Source organism: Rousettus aegyptiacus, unplaced genomic scaffold (assembly GCF_014176215.1).
Source record: "Rousettus aegyptiacus isolate mRouAeg1 unplaced genomic scaffold, mRouAeg1.p scaffold_m13_p_15, whole genome shotgun sequence".
Classification (NCBI taxonomy): domain Eukaryota; kingdom Metazoa; phylum Chordata; class Mammalia; order Chiroptera; family Pteropodidae; genus Rousettus; species Rousettus aegyptiacus.
Genome location: NW_023416290.1, coordinates 32,013,230 through 32,030,373, shown reverse-complemented (window position 1 = coordinate 32,030,373; position 17,144 = coordinate 32,013,230). Strand labels below are relative to the sequence as shown.

The 17,144-nt window shown below is 48.5% G+C and overlaps 1 pseudogene; it reads left to right on the top strand.

Annotated features, from left to right (window-relative positions):
* Positions 1–2,033: 2,033 nt before the first annotated feature.
* LOC118612206 lies at positions 2,034–2,152 on the top strand (annotated as a pseudogene).
* Positions 2,153–17,144: the final 14,992 nt, after the last annotated feature.

The following is a 17,144-nucleotide window of genomic DNA, read 5'->3' as shown; positions in this document are numbered from 1 at the left end:
GTAAAACTGTATATTCTTTAAACTATAATAGAAATTTTTATCCTCATAAATTAATAATTGCTGGTATTATTTTGGGTATTAAATTAATATAAACCCTAATTCATATCCTCAAAAAAATGTACATTAAATGATGATATCAGAGGTGATATTTTGACTGTAAATGTTAATCATTTGTTTGAATCTCGGCTTTGAATACAGCACTGGGGATGTAAAAGAACTGCTCTGTTTTCTTGATTTAGGTGATGTTGCGAATTTCCTCTGTGAATTTCCTTAAATGAGAAAAAAGTAGGAAAGGAGTAGGGACCGGCTACCAGCATCCACCCCCGCTTCCTGGAGAGCCTTTGGTGGGGGGCGGGTATCTAAAGACAGGAGGTTAGGCTGCTAAGGAGCAGTCGTTCCTGGGGAAGACTGAAGTGCCCTGCGCACTGCGGGGCCAAGAGCGACGTTCTCCCCTTCCGCTAAGCATGAATGCCTCCCTCCCCTCCCCCTCACCTCATGCATCCTGACCTTTTAGCATGTATCGTCATTCCAGTTCTCTGCTCTTACTGAGAATAACTCGTCATGGAGACAGCAGAAGCTGTGTACAGAACAAAGGCAACAGTCTTCCGTGCCTTCGCCACCTCCCCAGCCCACCACCCCAAACAGCCTCCAGCTTTGCTAGGGACTCGGGCTGACCCATAGGTTTCTAGACAGGACTAGTGATGTTTTCACACGTTCCTCCACCATTCTGTTGCGACCAAATCTTTGAAGCAAAACCATTAACGCCTCCTCCCTATGACTGAGAAGACAGACCCTGTGAATTCCCTGCTGCCTTCCACATTTGAGCCATCACATCAGTTGAGACGGAAGCACTGGCATTCGTGGCACGTGTGTGCCTCATAGTTGACTTGTGTGGTTAGAAGTTCTTTGGTAGGAAATAGGTCTACTTATTTTTACCTCTATTTTTTCATTTCACAGAGCCCCATACATAGAATCAGTAACAGCTTTAGAAGCCACTATGAAACACTGTTTTTTCTGTGTTGTTGTATGCGTTAGGCTAAACACAGAAAAGGAGACAGAACACGGGGGAACCAGCTCTGGAGACAGGCGAAGGCCTCATGTTCAGCTCCCGACGGGTGCAACCTGATTCCTGTGCCCGGCGTGGCGGGCCTGCGGGGTGGGGAGACAGACAGCTCTCTCACACGCGCAGTGTGTGATCAGATGTCAGGGGACACGGCGTTCCAAGGGCCTTTCTTTCTTGACATTTATCTCTGCTGTTTAGAAGGTGACCACATAGTATGAAAAAAAAGAAAAAAAGACAATAAAACATGGCCTAGATACAGGAGACATTCTTAAGACTTATTTTTCTATAAGAGCTCAAAAGATTTTTTATGATGATTATCTCCACAGGGAAACAAATGTTGGATAAAATACAACCAGGTTCAAACAGCTTATCCTACGGAACTTTGCCTGAGGGAAGTGACTCAACAGAAAGCCAAAGTGGAGAGAAGAAAGCCGTGTAAGACACCGAGGGGGGCGGCCGCGGGCCCGACGCGCGACACCGCCTGTCCGGCAATCGCACGTGTTCCGTTCCGGTCAGCAGCTGTCTACCGCCGACCTGCGCGCTGGCTCATTTCTGTTCTCCGCCCCGCCTCCGTCTCTGTAGGGCCTGCCAAGGCTTCGACAGTCTGGTGTGTTCATGGAATGTAATTTAAAGTGTTCCGCACATCCTGGACTTCACCCCCGTGATCATGTAACCAGCTACCCCAGCAGGAACGTCACACAAAAATGTGTGCCCACGATTTGGCTCTAGAACACATAGGCTGCTCTTCCCACATGGCTTGCGATGTCAGGTGCTTTCCTGTAAAGAGACGCTGTACCCCACAACCTTACTCCTGAACTAAAGATTTAAGAGCATTCATCTTTTTTTTTAAGACATCTTTTATGAACCTCCCACAAAGATCTTACCTTTCTCTTCCTAAATGAGAATGGTGAGTCATCTTTTCTGAAAACTAGCCCTATTATGACGATCCTTTAAAAATTGAGGGTGTCTTATCCATGACCATGCTACCCTGAACACGCCCAATCCCGTCTGATCTCGGAAGCTAAGCAGGGTTGGGCCTGGTTAGTACTTAGATGGGAGACCGCCTAGGAAGATCAGATGCTGTAAACGTAAAAAATAAAAAAAAAATATAAAGGATTATAAGCTGACAAGATCCTTGCAATCTGTGAGGTCAACCAAGGGTTGCCTTGCCTAAAAAAATAAATAAAAATTAAAATTAAAAATTAGGGGTGTCTTTAAGATTACAATTTATAGGTCTCATTCTATGGTGAGACATACTAAAACTAAAAGACTAACTGATGGACTATTTAAGCAAGGAAAAATTTAATAATTAGGATGAATTTTTTTAAAAAAATAAGAGTCGTGATGTTTTCATTTGTTTAGCTCTAATATGTTTTATCACAAGTCTCAGAAATCATATTTAAATTCTTAGTGATATTTTCATTAACACACTGTTTCTTCTTAGAGCCACTGTTTCTAGTTTTATAAACTCATCTAGGTAAAGGACAGTTATGATTACAGAACTAGATACCAGCCATTTAAATCTTAGATAGCACACAAGTGGTCCAAACTGAGTCTAGAGAGGAAGCCTAGGGCACCTGTACTCTGATGGCATTTCTGCTGCAATTAGTCAGATATCTAATAAGATAACATTTGCAGGTAGAGTCCATAATCATATCTGTTACTTATAATCTACCTAATATTTAAACGAGAAGAAAAGAGCCTTCATTGTAACCCATATCCAATAAGGGGCATTTCCGAACCTCCAGATCCCTTCTCACGCGTCAGTACAGAATCGTTCCGGCCAGTTGTCTTCCATTTGTATAGGTTGATTAACTCAGACCCATGGAGACCATAATCTTAATGACATTGGGTCTTTTAGCTTTGTTCTTTGTCACCACCTGCACTCCTGACCAGACCCACCAAACCCGGCCACAAAGACGAGACTCACACCCATTTCCAATGTATAAATAATAAGCTAGATCCTGTGTCTGGCTTTCGAACTCCTGATAACAATTCCTGTCACTGTGGAAAGTGTTCCATTAATTCAAATAAAACAGTCATATAATTTATGGCATATTTTACTGAATTGGTCCAACGTGTTGGCATTGGAAGTCTCAGCTAAGAAATGTGTCTGATGTCTTAAACTACAGATTTCTGGTGTCTCTTCAAACTGGTTTCAAAGATTGGGAAAATAATTAAACTAAAGAGTTTTACTTGAATGGGACTACAGCACATGGTTTTGAGCATGGCAGGGTTTTGCACAGACACCAAGCATGATACCAATACTTTACTGATCGCCAATATTTGCATCTTTTTAAAAGTTTTGTAAAATGGCTTATGCACATTTGAGCAATCTAGCAATGCTTCAGAAGTTCAGGTAGCATACAAACGATATTCAGACATAATTTTACTTTTCATATTGCTGCTCCAGAATAAGGCAAATAGGAATGTTAGTTGTGGTGGCTCTAAAATTGCACACTATATGACAACCAGCAAAGCCAACCGTCCTTCTCTTGGCTTTGCGAACTGGAGACCTTTAGCCAACACTTGACTCATCTATTTGTCTAGACTAGAAGTCTGCAAACTTCTTCTTTAAAGACTCAGAGAGAAAGTGTTTTGGGGTTTGTTGGCCATATAGTATCTGTCGCAACTACCCTACTCTACCATTGTGACATGAAAGCAGCCATAGGCACTATGTAAATGAGCGAGCATAGCTGTGTGCCAGTTTACAAGAACAGGTGGCCAGTCCTCAGGCTGTAGTTTGACCGGCCCTGGTCTAGACACCTCCGCCCTTGCCCTGCAGCATCGTTTTTGTTCCTCAGGCACTCGAGAGCTTAAAACGTGGCAGTTCGTGGTTCGTAACTAAATACTGTGGAACCGCATTTTGATATTTATATTAGGATCTTTTTGCTTATATAAGATAAAAATGGCGGCAATGAGTTCATGATTGGTGCTGAAGTTTCTTTCTCTTGAAGGTGGTGGCTCTTTTGTGAGCACTACAGCCTGATTGGAGTAGCTTCTCCAATCCCACACTCCAAGTTGATCACAGCTTCAGAAATGACTTATAGGTACCATCTGATTGTTTTCGGTTTAAATGTTTGCTTGCCCTGTAACTAGAATACTTTAGTTACCAGAATCACTTGGGAAAAAAAAAAAAAAAGACAATAAACTTCTCAAGCAAGTGACTCAGAGGTATTTTCCAACCCCCTATTCCACCCCACAAGCTCCTGGAGATTCTTTTTCATGGCAGAGAAAGAAAGGTAAAAAAACAGATTTCATAGATTAGTGCAATTTAGTGCTATTGAAAAATAATGGTGATAATGTGCAAGTTTGGCTCCAAAGGAAGCAGGTGCAATGGTGGACATGACTCAATGGGTAGCAACATTGAGCCAAATTCTCGAAGCCAAGAACCCTCTTTATGCTGCTTGTTTCCAAGCACACAGCTCATCCAGGAATGGTGACTATACACGCTCGGCCACACTGAAGACTGCTTCACGCCTGCCAATTTAATAGCGATATGGACATAAATATAGCAGTTACTAAAATGAACCTTCCCAACACCCTTCCAGGCTACTTTACTCAAACTCTGTGGCTGGTTATGGAGGCAGTCCTTGAACTGGCCAGCTAACAGCAAACCTAACGCACTTGTCTGGCACCAGTGAATGCGAGTGCTTTACTGAGGTTACTAGATAAACACTACACATTTTGAACTTTTAGGACCAGGACCTCAGAATTGAACCCAACATGATTGGGGAATTTAGAAGCTGCTTCTAATCGTTAGATTCATCAATAGTCTGGCTTTCATTATGGTCATCTTGAAGTAAAAAAATAAAATTCCACACATACACAGTTTCCATGCAAATATAGACCAGTCGTAGGCTATTAAATGTAGTGTTTTAGCAATTGTGGTAAACTCAGGGAGGAGCCTTCCCACCCCCAAATTCTTAAGTCTGTCCCCTTTCTCGTCAGCCTCAGGGTACTACACAACATACTGTCCTGTGCCAGGAGAGGAAATCAATTACAGGATCTGTGACCCGTCCAAGGAGACTTTTTTTTTTTTTTTTTTTTTGCTAGAAAGGGAGGAAACAACTCCTTCGGTGTTGTCTTTATTGTGAGTTAATGAGTCCCAAACACAATGTAAAAGAGAAATATCAATCCCAATATCAAATGTGGTGTTTCGGGGTGCACCCAGCTGGGCTGGTTGCTGCCAAGAGTTTCACAGAGTTCCAAGCAAGATGCAAGATAGTCTCCGAGTTCTAGGAAAGAATCTGCTTCCCAGGGAGCTGGCAAGTGCGTAACCGAGAAGGAGCCCCGCTATTCCTGATGGGACCAGCACGCATGGACCACAGCCACTTTGCACATTTGAGCTGCTGCTATCCAGATGCGAGCTAATCTCAGCGCGCACGCATCCCACTTTGAGAGCCTCCTCCTTCATGGTTCTAATTTGAAAACCAAGCTCAGAAATTTACTGAGACTTAGGCTCTACTCCTTCCAACCAAAGCTCCTCACCTAAACCCTCTAAACGCTGAACACAACCAAGAAAATGAAATCAGCTCAAGAACTCTTGATCCATTCACTCAATCTCGAGTGGTTTGCCTGATTATAGACCACTAACCCAATTACCACATGCCTCCAACTTAGCACATGTTCATTAATTCACTCAAACATAATTGATCACACACTATTTTCAATGTAATGTGTTTAATGTTATTAGAAATATAAAAACGAATTAGATGTCAAAACCAGCTCTTCAGGAGCTTACTGTCTGGTCAGGGACATGACAGCTTTCATTTATTGAGCCCTAACAACATGCCAGGCTTCGTGCTGAGTCTTTTGCTTGTGCTATTTGTTTAATCTGGACAATTTTTTCATCAGGGAGGTCATTATCCCTACTTGACAGTTTAGAAAACCAGGGCCAAAGGTGGGGTTGGGACTAGAGTAAAGCAAGGGAGGCACCTAGCGCACGAAATTTAAGGAAACTCAAGGAAATCTCACTTTCAGTGGCAAGAGGGCTGATCTTGAACTTGCAGGGCCCTGAGAGTGAGTGCCTCCTCAAATTCTGTGGCACCTTGGTGTGTCCTGGCCCTGGCAAGACAAGTGACTTGACCAATGCCATTTAGCCTGCAAGTGGCAGAGGAGGGATTTGAAGCCAGAAATTTTAACTCTATAATCCATGCTCTTACTACTAGTACCAAAACATCTGCACTGCACAAAAGACCATCAAAAGTGCCTTAAGAGACTTGGATAATGGAATGGGAGCCCCGAGGAGAGATAGGTCACTTCATAGGAATTGGAATTGCAGTGAATTAAATGGCGGCTCCCCCAAAAGTTGTATCTACCTCCTACCCCCAGAACCTGTAAGTGTGACCTTATTTGAGAAAAGGGTCTTTGTAGGTGTAATTAAGGATCTTGAGATAACAGCATCCTGGATTTCCTGGGTATCCCCTAAATTCAGTGACAAATGTCTTTAAAAAAAGATGGAAGAAAAGATCCAAACATACAGAGGAGAAAGCCACATGGAGACAGACAGACTGGAGTCAAGCCGCCATAAACCAGCGAATGCCTAGAGCCACCAGAACGGGAAGGGGTGACGCACAGGCTCCCCTGGAGCCTCTGGAGGAAGGCTGGCCCTGCCAACACCTGGTTCCAAACTTCTCCGTCTAGAACTGTGAGAGAATGAACTTCTGTTGTTTTAAGCCACCAAGTCTGTAGCATTTGTTGGGGGCAGCCCTAGGACATGAACACAGATACTGAGCTGGTCTTTGAAGCACATGTAGCATTTGAACATGGGAGGAAGCCCAGGAGCAAAAGAGAAGTTGAACAGTTCAGAATGAGCTTGGGAAATGTCTGTACCGCAGGCCACATGCAAAAGAAGACAGCTGCTCGCAAGAAAGGCAGGTTAGAAGACCCTGAGCGGACAGCTCTGGTCTAGACTCAAAGGTCTGGGATTGATTCGGGTGGTAAGTGATAGCATAACTCCCTTCGGTGTCTTTTCAAAATCTCACCTATCAAGATTTAATGACATTTGTCCTGTATCTTAGTTATTCACTATCAATATCAGATGGCATAATAAACATTCAAGAAATAATAGCTGCATTTGAGTTTTGCATTTGCGGCACAACACATATAACCAGAAAAGTCCAAATGTAGCAGGGCTGTAGGCTGGACAGTGACCACTGAAATGGCCTTGGGCAGAAAAGCTTTGCCCAGAGAAGGAGGCGCTGGGCCAACCAGAGCCATGCTCTCTGGACCTGAACTGGGGGATGCGAAGGGAGTCAAGGAGTTAGGAGGGGGAACTGAAGCTGGATGGCTCCCTAGAGAAATGTGAAGGGAGAAGGAACAGCTAAGGGCCAGAGCAAGCCACAGTTAGCAGTAAACTGAAGTTTTAGGGAAGAAGGAATCATGAGAGTAAAAGCTAAGAGCCTAAGCCATTGGCAGAGGAATAGGCAGTGAGCAGATACTACAAGAGAAGCAGAGACTCGGAGAGGGGCTGACCACAAGAGCTGCTGTGACCAAGAGCCCAGGTGTGTGCAGCTCGCATCCCTCAGCTCATGTCCATGCTTATAGTAACAGCCGACCCCTTCTGCAGCTGGCTGGAGAGACTGTCCCTGGTCCCCAAAAGGACCTGGTTCTCACAGGGCTCACTGGCTTTCCAAAAGACATCATTAGATGAGGCTGCTAGCACATAAAGGGAAAGAGTGAGCCCATTTGAGAAATGCTTCATGAAAACTGAAGAGACATTCTCTCGAGTGTTCAGATAATGGTGCAGAACCGTTCAATGAGAGTCCATAACCCCTAGGGTCCATCTGTAGATAGTTGACGGAGGAAGGTGGGCCTATGAAAATGACGAGGCATCCCTGGCAGACCTTAGGCTTAATCTTAATGAAGATCCCAACCTTGCTCTTTTTAAAAGAGCAGTAATTCTGATATGTTATAATTTAAGGATGGCCAAGGCTTCTGCTGAGTGAGAGGGGATGAAGAAAGGATGCTGAGGGGGGCAGCAGATATAACGTGAAACCATCTCAATATGGCCAGAAAGCCACCGAGCCACACAGCAGAAAACCAGGGAGCTCAACAGCAAGAGCCCTTTAGATGCCTCCGTCCCCCGGGCCAGTCCATCGGGGAGTGCAGATCTGAGCAGGTGGGCCTCGTGGCAGTGCCTGAGAAGGCACTTGGTAGGGGCGGGGTAGGCGTCTCCTGGTATGCCGCACACCTGCCCATGCTGTCACTGCACCCCGAGGCCAAGCTCAGAATCCTGGGGCAAGTCTGCTCCGCCTTTACATGGTTTGGGCATCCTTACAGATCATGAAGGTCTCCAGGACATGAGCAGGGACAACCCCACCCCCCACTTCCAGTTCTTTGCTGGGAAAGCAGGCTTCTGTGGAGGAGGACAGAAATCTGTCACCGGGTCATGGCTCTGCTCACTGGCCGTTCTGTTGGCCTTTCTCTAAAGCAAACCACCTGCTTCCTGCAGGGCCAGGCCCCAGCCTTCCAAGGCCTCTGCGAAGAAGAACCAGCTCCAAACCACGGTGACGGAATGACAGCCTTGGCACGGCCTCGGCTCATATTTGTTGTTCACTAAGGAGGTTTGTGGAATCCAGACTCGTTTTCTGCTGAAACCAGGGAAAGTAAAGACAGCACCAAATAAAAATTGATTCCTGGCCTTTCGTGTTTCCTTAGCAGCGCTGCTGCCGGCACAGGCCGGGGCTTCCCTGGACATCAGGACAGAATCCCCCTCCTAAGAACAGGGAAAAGTGACGAGTTTTCCTTCCATGTTTCTATTTCTTTTCCTTCTGCTTATCTGGGGGGGTGGAAGGGGGGGGGGTCTGCTAGATTAATTCCCAAATCTTTTTCTAGCCCTGTTTAGAGAGAGACGAATTGCTGGGTGCTGTTTTCCAACTTTAAAGTAGAGTTGGTTCTTTCTGGCCTGCTGGCCCCCAGCCAGAAGATGCTGGAAGATGCAGGAGAAAGAGGAGGTGACGCAAACGCGAAAGGACTGTGGAGAGGGGGACTTCGGACAGGCGCCCGCCCTGCAGAACAGCGCATGGGACGGCAGGCAGCGGGGCAGCATCCAAACGGACCGAGCACAAGTGCCCCGAACGTCGGGCCGAACGACACGCCTGCAACTCTCAAGTTTTTAAAAACTGCGGGGGTGTCAAATATGTTTAGAGAAAAGGTCTGACTGGTGTACCAGCGCTTCCCGGGTGGACCCGAGGGACAGGTCTTTGCTACAAATTGGTATTTGGCCCCTTCACACAGCCCACATGCCGAAATCGTTTTCTCTGTCCAAAAGCCTTGCTGTCCTGACTGATTTTTGCACTATAATAATAAAGCTAATAATGGGAAAAATAAAAACGTTTATCCCGTGGCCAGGGACACTGCCCAAGCAGAGCGTTGGATCTATGACCTATCAACAGAAATCACTGAGAGCAAATTGAAGCTTGTTAACTGATTTATATGAATGATTGAAACAGCAAAGCAGATTTACTTAATTTCCATAATTAAAAACTCAACAATTTCATAAATACCTTTTCTAAACCATCGGGATAAAAACCATTCTCTTCTTGAAAGGAAGAAAAACGAAACAAAGTTTAAAAAAGAAGTCAAATCAACATGCTACTGTAGGGGACTGTCATGAGCTGAATTGTGCCCGCTAAAAAGACATGCGAAGCCCTAACCCCACGACCTCAGGATGGGTCTTTTATGGAGGTCATCAAGTTAAACATGAAGTCATTAGGGTGGGCCCTGATCCACCGTGACAGGTGTCCTAATAAAAACCGGGTGCAGATTGACGCCGCGCAGAGGGAAGGCCATGCAAGACACAGGGAGACGACGGCCACCTACAAGCCGAAAGATGCCAGGGGCTCCCGGAAGCCGGGAGAGAGGCATGGAGCAGGTCCTCCCTTCCAGCCCTCCACAGCGGCCAATGTCCACCCACCCCTCGATCTCGGACTTCTAGATGCCAGAACCGTGAGACCACATACTTCTGGTTTCATGCCTCCCAGTTTATGGTACTTCATTACAGCAGTGAATTAACACAGCCACTTTTGTCTCCTTAGCTGCCATCAGGTGTCTCCCTGCTACGACGCCCCCATGGCGCAACCTTGCTAGGAAGTAGAGCCTCCCACCCCTGCCACGCTTCTGCTGCCGAAGGCGACAAGGAAAGACTCCCTGTTCCCAACCCCTGACAGTGGGCGCTCCCTCCCGAAACGAGTCTGGAGCGCGGGGCAGTTTAAAGTTGATTCCTTGCCACCAGCACTGGTCGTGTGCGACGTCTTGCTGTAACTGCTCCAATAGCTCCACCCAGCGCTTGCTGGACGCCTGACCTTGGCCATAGGGCCAATCATTTGATTTCACTTCGTTCCTGCCCCATTTCCAAGCCTAGTCCTACAGCTTGGTTCTGTGAGCCCCACCCCCCTAATAAGTTGGTGCAAATCAGTCGAGCGTGGCCACTGCACCTGGACCGGCATTTCTAACCACTGCCCTTCAGACATCATCCTCTCGGTGTGTCCAAAGGCATTGCCTTTCTCCTCTCTCATCTCCACGCCTGCCACCAAACTACTTCTGTTGGTGGTACCCTGTGCTCCCTACACCCAGGCTGGGCCTCGGGGCCATCGCCAACTCCTCCCTCAGCCGATGGCCCGCCACACGAGATCCCTCTCCCAAGCATCCCACCGTACTTCCCCTTCCGCCCAGACCCAAGCTGCCGCCCTTGTTTTAGGTCCTTGCCTCCTACCTGAAATGCCACCCTGACCCCCCCCCCCACTTTGTCCCATAGTCCCTGCTCCCTCAGGTTCCTCATGCATCGTGGGCCAAGGCAGGAGAGTCAGGATGGAGACGAAGGCCTGGATCCGTCCCTACCTTCCCCACCTTCATGCTTTGCCCAGGCTGCAGCTCCTGCGCTAACCACCCTCCCAAGCCTGCTCCCAATTTGATTCTATTCACCCCTCAAAGCCCATCTTGAAGATTTTTATGATTCTGTCAGCCAGATGTGCTCCTTCCTCAGAATCTCTTCTGCTTTTTTTTCTGGGGCAACTCTTGGGTTATCGCACTTTGAGTCACCATCATCTGCATACTCACCTGATTCCTGATACTCGCTTGCATCTCTGTCGAACAGAATTTGCCCTTGACTCGTCTTCGCCTCCACTGCCACCAGCATCGCCTCTCGCTGGATTATTGCTACAGCTTTCTAACTGATCCTTCAGTGGAAAGGCCCACGTCAAATGACCTGATGTGATCTGCTCCCCACATCCCCTCTGCCCTGAAGGCCTCCTCCTGCCTCCTTCTCTTGTTCCTCCTACATACCAGGCCTACTCCTGCCTCAGGGCTTTTGCATGTGCTGTTCTTGCTGCCAGGCTAACTCTTGAAACTGCTGTCTTTACTCAAATGTCACCTTCTCTAGGAGGTCGACTCGGACCTCCTCACCTCCGCCCAGCACCCTTAGTCCCCATTTCCTGTGTCTCTCCTTCCTCTTTCTCTCTACACCATGGCTCACTTCCTAAAATACTGTACGACTTATGTTTTTATTGTTTGTTGTTTGTTGTCTGCCTTGCCACCCCCGCCTGCTGCAACACGAGCTCCTCCAGAGCAGGGATCCGTCTGTCATTTTCACTGATGTATCCCATGTGTCCAGTACATGGTTGGTGCTCAATAAATATATGTTGCATAAATGAATCTCTGTATTCTGCATACAGAGCTATGATAACCAGTCGGTTCCCAAATCATGCTACTTTTTTTAAAAAGCATAACTGCCTGGTTGCTTAGTTGCTCTTCCCTGTGCTGCCATGGAAACCGACAGCCCAGAGACGGTTGCTTCTTATCAAATCAGGCAATGTGTACCACCCCCCACAGAACACTCAGACATGCACACAGGTTATCCACAACCTGGGGCCTAGATGCACTGGCCAGTCAGCTAGAAGTATCAGGATACAAACATCCCTGGGACCAGCACCCATCCCTGCTCAGGCGGCCTTGGGATTCCCCAGGGAGACTTACGCCGTGAGCAGGAAGGCTCCCGGGAGGCGTCACCCTGACTGAAGTGTTCCCACACAGACCACACATTCTGTTCTCAGGAGATTCTCAGGTCCAAATGTTCACATTGCCTCCCCCAGGAATCGTTTCTTCTCTATTCCCAATAATAGCAGGCATTTATGGTGCACTTCCTATGGATGAGGCACTTACATACATTATCTCCAAACCTCACAACATGCTAAGGGACCATGACTATTCCCCTCACAGTTGAGGGGACTGGGGCTCAGGGACACTAATCAGCCTTCCTCAATTCACAGAGCGAGCCAGGGGTCGGTGGGTTTGAATCCCAGCACTGAAGCGTGCAGCCTTCTCACACCCCACGTCGCTCCCACCTTCTCTGGCCTCCTCCACTGCCTTTGCCTCAGATCTTGTGCCTGTGGGATGGGGTCGGAGGAGGGGCAAGTGGGCAGAAGTCGCTGCAGGAACCCTGGAGTGTTCACATCACACACACATGGGCTAGGGAACATTGCATCACTACAGTGGATTTCCAGAGGAGGCTGAGTTCTCTCTGGAGGTCCTTAAAAAGAAACAACAAATAAAAGATAATTCCTTCTCTCTGGAATGACGTAGGTGTGGTTGTGCCTAAAAGCAGAGATTAGCTGACCCTGATGGTTCAGTTCACTTTATGACTATGACGAACCATTACTGGACAGGCGGGCTCACTGCTTGGAGCATTACTAAAGCTGTTTTTAATAACGTCGCCAACCCAGAACTAGACTCTGACCTGTCGCTGCAGTAAAGGTTCCTCATCACTGGAGAGTGCTGGGTTGCAGAAGGCGGGGGTCAGGGAGTGGGGACAGCCGGTTCATCCTCAAGCACGGGGCTTCGTGAGTCATCGACCAGCTCAGGGAGGGGTGGAGGGCTTGAAGATTTATGTCAGATGAGGTCCGAGGAATACAGAAGAAAGCAATGCTAAAGGAGACCATGTCACAGCTGCAAGGGTAACAGCCCAGCTCAAAAACTGCTTAGGAAAGAGGGACAGAGACTGTTGTCATCAGCATACACGTAGCCTATATACGTGCAAATCACAAGCATGAGAAAAGAACACCCAAGACTATCAGACAAAATTTGTCTCCAGCTAAATCCAGAGGCGAGCAAGCACCTATGACATGACATAGACATTAAATATTAAACCGAAGGTCCACTGCAGGCAAATACTGTAGTAGGTGCTGAAGAAACAGGAAGGGCATATAGAGGAGAATAGGACCCAGTAGCCACCTTCTTGGAGCTGCAAGCCAGTCTGGGAACAGGGAATGTGAGAGGAGGAGAAGAGAGTGGATGGGGTCTCGGGTCAGTAATGCCAAGGACGAGTGCCAGCATCCTGGGGCATTGGATCGGCTGGCACGGGCCCTCGGACACGGCTGGCATTGACAGTCCTCCATCTCCTTCCCCTCCCCCAGGATCAAGTTCTTTTTATATCAAAAAGGAAGGGTGGAGTTTGTACTAGGCAAAAGGAGGACTGGAGTGAGCAGGGAGAATCCTGGCTCCTGGGTATGAGAGAGAGCCACGCCCTGGGGCTGCTGCTTGGTGGAGAGACCAGGTTGCCTGGGTCCCGCAGCAGTGTGGCCATGCCAACGGTGCCACAGGCAGTGGGGGATAGCCTCTTACTGTGCCTGCCTAGAACCTGCTCTTCCCCAGGTCCTGGGAACATGGACTTCAGAGCACCCGCCCTGGCGCTTCCATGTGGAGCTCCAGCAGCAAAGCAGTGGTGACGCTCCTCCAAGAGGCTCCTTGGAGGTGCATGTCTGGGACTGGAGCCAAGAGTACCTGCGTGCCTGCAGCCCTCGCCATGGGCCTAGGGCATAAACGCACCACCCGAGGCCCTCTTGTGGGGCAAGGGCTGGAGTCCCTGCATGAGCGGACGGGGACTGGAACTTCCTCTTCCTGCCTCATCCGTGACCTCACTCCCCACTACTCCTGTGCCGTTCCTGCTGCTCCAGACACACAGGCTTTTTGCTGTCTCTTGAAAATTCCTGGATTCTCCCACCTCGCAGCAGAAACTTGTTTCTCCCAGTTCTGGAGGCTAGGAAGCCCAAAATCCAGGTGCCAGTGATGTAGGTTTCATTCTGAGGCCCCTTCTGTTGGCTCGTAGGCAGCTGTCATCGTGTATGTGCTCACGTGACCTCCTCTTTGTGCAAGCGTGGAGAGCGAGCCCCAGAGATGGCTGCTGTCTCTTCTCGGAAGGGCGCTGAGCCCCTCATCAGGGCCCAGGGCCTCATATGACCCTAATCACCTCCCAAATAACATCACACTGGGGGTGAGGGTTTCGCCATAGAGATTGGGGGTGGGGTGGCGTGGGCAGGCAACGCAGACTATCAGTCCCTGAGAGTCCCCAGGTGCCAGTCGCTAGTTTCCCCCGCACTACGTCATACGTCACTACGTCAGTACGTCGCTACGTCGCTACGTCACTCACCTGCATCACACCCGGCAGGGTAGCACGTGCAGTGAGGCTCAGAAACCAACTGCCTGACACAGCCTACGGTCCGTTCTCATCCAATACCTGCCATTTTACAGATGAGGCGACTGTGACTAAAGAGCTCAAGACCTGAGCCGGGGGTGAGCCGGGCTGTTGATTCCAGACCCCACGCGGGAAGCACCCGATGTGATTCCTGGCACGAGGACGACACGCAGCGGACGGTCGTGGTTTCCTTCTGTTCAGGCAGTTGCCCTGCGCAGTGGTTGCCTGGGGTTAGTGCAGACCCCGCAGGGACAAGTCCCTGTCCCTGAGGCCATACGCGCCTCTCCCAACTGCTGTCTTGTAGGCCATGGCCCCGTTGCAACACGCGGCTTCCTAAACGGGTGCCGACGTGGGGCCTCTGATGGCCGAGGGAAGTCAAATGTCTCAGCACTCAGACGGCCATGCCTGGCTCCAGCCTCCTCCCCAACCTTTTCCCGGGCTGCCCTTCTTGGGGCAGCTGCAATCTGGGCGAGCTCCTGCGCTCAGTCTGCGCTCTTCTAAGTCAGAGGGCCAAGTCCTGCCTGTGTCTCAAGGCCTGGTCTGACTGCTAATCACTCCACATGCACCTTCCCCCCACCCCCACACACGCACGCAGACACACACGTGTACACATGTGCACGCACACACAACACAGCCCTCTGCAGGACCTCCCACCTGCCTCTTTGCCTTACAATTATTAAAGCATGTGTGTTCTCTCTCCTGCCAAACTTCAAACTCCCTGCAGGCAGAAACCCAGAGGACATTGTGTTCTGAGTCCCCGAGGGGGGCCAGGTCACAGCGGTCACTCTGGATCGGGGACGTTTATCAAACTGGGTTGAGTTGTTGGAGTGAAATCCGAAGCTCCAGGGGGTCTCATTGTGGCCTGAGCAGGGCCAGAAAGGCCTCAGTGGAAGAGTGTCTTTGTGTCTCAAATACTCACTCCTGGCCTCCCCCAGTAGGGGGAGGAGAGATCAATCAAATCTGAGGGCTTAACGCCTTTGTTTTTCTTTCTTTCTTTTTTTTCCTTTTAAGGCATGTTTATTGTTATAATTGGCCCAAATATCTTAATCCCCACAAAGACATGTCACCTCCAGTCCCTGTACTGTCAAAATGCCATCGGGTAACCTCCCTGCAGTTGCTTTTAACCTCCGCGCCAGCCGTCAACGCCTGCGCGCAGAAGCAGGGCAAGCGGGCGAGGCCGTTTCTATATATATGCAAGAGAGTTATAAGAAATACAACAATTGTCTGTGCTCAAACCAAGTCTCACAAAGATCGCGTCTTGCTGGTCCCTCTGTAAACTGCCGAGAACGGCTTGTCCCCAGAACCCTATTATCCTCAGGAACAGAAAGAGCGTTATCATCTCTCTGTGCCATCCTTGCTTTCGCCTGCAGCTCTTCAAATTTTCTCTCAAAACATTGTTTTGTTTTGTTTTAAAGTACTAAGCGTAATATTTTTCAACAATGGTGGGGGATAAAAGTCCTAAGAAATACAGATTTTTTAATTTCCCAGCACACAGATTACATTGCACACATCTCCCCTTTTCAGACTCAGGAGGTTCTGCAGGCTCTCTGTGTCTGGGTGGGTTGTTTCATATGCAGTACTTGTTTTGGAACATGAGTCATGGGTGTGCACATTCATGTGTGTACACTCGTGTGTGCATATGTTGGAGATACATGCACATGTATGTAGTGTGTACACACACACACACACTTCTGTAGCAGATTTGATAGTGCCACATGCATGTGTTTTCACGCTTCTCAGCTTCCTTCACCTTTATGCTGGGGCATCATAGCTAGTTTTGGCCAACAAATCGCGAACAGATGTGACTTCTGATCCAGGGCAGCCCATGTGCCCTTGTACTGGCAGCTGTTAATGGGCTAAATGTGTCCCCTCCAAATCCATATGCTGAAGCCCTAACCCCCAGTGTAATGGTGTTTAGAGGTGGGGACTTTGTGAGATGAGTAGGTATAGATGAGGTCATGAGAGTGGGCCCCGTGGTGAAGTTCATGTCCTTATAAAAGAGGAAGAGAGACTAGAGTACACTCTGTCTCCTCCTCGCCCCCCATGTGAGAATGCAGCAAGAAGGCGGCCATCTGCAAGCCAGGAAGAGAGTCCTCACCAGGAACCAAATCTGCTGGCACCCTGACCTTGGACTTCCAAGCCTCCAGAACTGTTAGAAATCAACGTGCATTGTTAAGTCACCCACACTGCAGTACTTTGTGAAAGCAGCCCAGGCAGACTAAAACAGCCCTTTGAAGTAGCTTAGAGGTGGAAGGGTGCTGTCCAGCTCACTTCAGACTGTGTGATGTAACTTCTGGTGTGTTCAGCCATTGAGATTTCAGGGTTTCTCTCTTCCATTGCCTCATCTATAAAATAAGGCAGGTAAAACCAAGTGCACAGGGTGTTGTTAGGATTGAGTTAGGTAATAACGTAAAAGTCCAGTGCATTCTCTCTCAAGGAACTCATTTAAATTAACAAGTGCCTAAAGATGGCAGTTTATCTGCCTGGCACTGCGGTGAGTGCTACCAGCACCAGCACAGGGACACTGCCCTCAGGGACCTTTTAGTCTGGCAGGGCAGATGTGTAAATAGATGACTACGCAACGTGGTAAATGTCCAATTATTGGGGGGT